Genomic DNA, 3,846 nt, shown 5'->3' on the forward strand with positions numbered 1-3,846 from the left:
TGTGTGTGTGTGTGTGTGTGTGTGTGTGTGTGTGGATCACAATCTGAGAGTTAGAGCCGAGTGAAGAAGAGAATGAAGATAAAGTATAATAGGTCTAGGGCCTTTGTATGGAGAATCGAGGGAAATGTCTATTTATTCATATTTTTGCACTGTACTTATAGAGACATTTTGTACAATTATAGAAAGGAGGAAATGGTTATGAAAAGTTACTATTTCATTAAGGCTCTAATTGACTGTAAAGATTTTTTATCTATTTTTATTGCAATTTGAATTTCAACATTGACAGTAATTGGATGGTTGATTGGCTTGAAGTCGATCACAATCCGAGAGTTAGAGCCGAGTGAAGGAGAATGAAGATATAGTATAATAGGTCTAGGGCCTTTGTAGGGAGAATAAGGGAAAATGTCTATTTATCGTATTTTTGCACTGTACTTATAGAAACATATTTTGTACAATTACAGAAAGAAGGAAATTGTTATGAAAAGTTATTATTTCATTAAGGCTCCAATTGACTGTAAAGATTTTATTATCTATTTGTATTGCAATTTGAATTTCAACATTGACAGTAATTGGCTGGTTGATTGGCTTGAAGTCAACTGACTAAGGCGATCGGCTGAGTGACATCTGTGCCCTCTAAAGTATGCATTGGTTGGCTAAGTTGTTCAATCTTATGGCGATCTTACTCGATGTCTTTTTGCACGGTCGACCAGAGCAGTTAGTTATGAGGTAGTCATTTAGTCCGGACGTAGGGTTGATCGATCGAATATGAACGACTGACTTTTTTTGAAGAAAGTCTTCATGAGGGGGAAGTTGGTAGCTTTTTATTCTCAAATAATAAATTTGATCTTTGTACTCACAACTATCCTAAACTATCAATGTTTTAATTTTTTAGCCTCTTATTATCATGAAATCATCAATTTTCTCACTGAACAAACCACTAAGTGGAAAGTCTAAAATGAGAAATTTGTGAATTTCTTTAGTATTGTATTAAATAAGGAGTCGAAAGCATGACACCACTTCATTGTTGTGAGGCTGATGCCCACCACAAGCCTAAATAATGTCACCAAAGATAAGGTAGTTGTAAATTACTATATTCAGAGGGAGATGACCATGCAAGTGGGGAAAATTATCTATTTTCGCCTTCATCCCGTTATTGGAGGGCATAACATTTTAGAAATGAGACACCTTAGTCTTATTACTACCTTGTTTGCTAAGGCGGGGGTAGTTGGGGATGGGGGGAGGAGTTCATAAACCTAGTGAAACTCATTACTAAAGTCGTGGTTTTTCCTACACGAAAGCGTTCACATTCAAGAGAGGATAAGGCCTTCCTCCGCTCGACTTGATCCCCCGCCGTCCGTGCCTGTTATTTTTGAACACCTCGACACCCTAATGGATGACTCATCCATCATGTAGTGGGAACTGCATGACATACAAAAGTGGTTCCATTTTTTTGTCATCTCAGCATAGTTAGTTTAGCTACATCCACCGACATTTTGTGACCCAAGAGGAGCTGATTTGGTAGGAACGAAGGAACCTTGTCCTAAATCTGATACAATTCTCTAATGTGATGCCATTTGAGTTGGTTGATGATGCATTTGAGTCGATGGAGGAAGATGAGGACGACAATGATGGAGATAAAATGTAAGTGGGAGGGCCTTTGTTTGTGAGTTGTGTTTGTTTTATTTTCTTATCTTTCTTGGACTATGATTCTATGTATTGGTTGTGGATTGTTCTGACTTTGGTTTTCTCGATGATGCTTTTTTATGTTGTGTGGAGATTTGTTTGTACTTTGATTCTGTGTATGTGGATTTGATGTTATGGTGCAAAGTAGATTGATGTTTATTATGTGCATATTTGGCACTTTGTGACATTCCTATATTGTGCTTGTTTTCTTCCAATGATGTGTTGAGTTGTGATATGCTTCACATGTGATGTTGTACTAGCACCATGGATCTTATCTTTGATGTGATGTTAAATTCCATGTTATTACATGCTATACTTATTTTTCTTTCTTGCACTCTTTCATGTGGCATGCATAGGATAGAAAAAAATTGAGGGGAGTAGTGATAACGAAGTACTTGCCTAAAAGTAATTTATATATTTGAGCTATAAAATTGACTTTAGAGTGGTGACTCATAGTAGGAACCCTGGTAATTTGATTAGATTGTATAATAATTTTATGAGAAATGTGAAGGAGAGGATTTGAATGGATTTTATAATAATTTTGCCCTTCATTTTAATCAATTACCTCTACTGAAATCCAAAAAGTCTAAGAACAATTAAAAAGCTATAATTTAAAATACAAGTAATTAATTAGAGATAACTAAGCCTCTAAATCTTCAATTCAAATAATCTACTTGAACCTTAATTTTTTTGAATGTATTATAAGATTTTGAGTCATATGAGAATTATCATTTATGGGAGATTAGACATTCAAAAATTTTAAAATACATGATCAAGGAGATATAATAATTTTCAATGGAAATCAAACCATTTTTAGGCTAGAGAAAAAAAAAAGTAAAAGGAAAAGTAAATTTTTATTAGGCTCCGATCCAACAAAAAGAAAAGAAAAAAAATTGTACATGGGACTAATCTTTTTGAGAAGAAACTCGAGGTTAAGTATGAACATAAAAATTAGTGTCCAAGTCATTTATTAATTAATAAAATTTCAAAAACTTTCTTAATTGAATTTTTAAATGTTATATTCAGGAAAAAGTTAAGTGATTTTGGGTTGATTGGCTAATAATAATTAATGAACTTAAGAATAATTATGTGTAATGAAATTATTTTAGTTATACTGGATGAAAGTGCTTTTAGATTTGCTCAAGCTCAGAAAGAATTGAATTTAAGAAAGGCTAGATTATTAGAAATTAATAGGAATTCAAACTTTAAATGATATTTACAGATTATTTATTATGAATTATATAGTCTTGTTAGAAAACCAGAAAATTTCACATGAGAAGTTGCAAAATCATTTTCCTGAGTCTAGGTTTAGCTATGAGATTATTTGAGGGCAAATAATAAGTAAGTTTGGAGGAATCAACTATGTCAATCGATGCTCCCAGATCAACAAGAGCTCTGGATAATCAAACCCGTTCCACATTTAGAGAAATGAAAAGTGATCGATTATAATCAAATATCTCTAATAGGAAGTCATCATTGATGAAGTTTAATATAGTAACTTCATTGAAGAAGTTTTCTTCTCCATTTAGGGAACAAGTGCCATTTGGACCATACAAAATTCAGGATTTAGTTAGGCTTTAATTAATGATTCTTTATCTCTTTGGATAGGAAGATAGCATCGGAGATATTTAGCTGACAATTCTTAAATGGGACAACACATTATGATCAATTTTGGGCTGAGCCTCCATAAGCGTATCCTGGGTAGGGACATCCTATGGAGGTGCTATTAGTTGATTAGGTCTAATGATTAGTGTAGTTTTCTTAATAAGTATTTTGTGAGGTGGAAGTACTTTGCCATTTCAGGCATTGATCTTTAAAATATCTTTTGTAGGAGTTGTCATGACATCTACTAACCGATCTATGACTTCTTAGACTTCTTCTTGAGATTCTTCGGAGTAGAATGATTCTACCCCAATCTTGATAAACATATCTTAAAAATTAAGAATAGGGGCATCACTATTCAAAATGGAATCTTTATCTTGATAAACATCTTTAGTGGATTCACTTTTAATTTGAGAATAATTTTTATTGTGATTATTAAGTTTATTGCTGTTATTTAGATTACCACTTATGTTAGTCTGAATTAAATTCATTATATCTAATTTCAAAGCCATTTTAAGAAATTTTTGGAGTTCGTGAGCGGGTGGTATTTATGTATCACAC

The sequence above is a fragment of the Phalaenopsis equestris genome, unplaced genomic scaffold, assembly GCF_001263595.1.
Source record: "Phalaenopsis equestris unplaced genomic scaffold, ASM126359v1 Scaffold000224, whole genome shotgun sequence".
Taxonomy (NCBI): domain Eukaryota; kingdom Viridiplantae; phylum Streptophyta; class Magnoliopsida; order Asparagales; family Orchidaceae; genus Phalaenopsis; species Phalaenopsis equestris.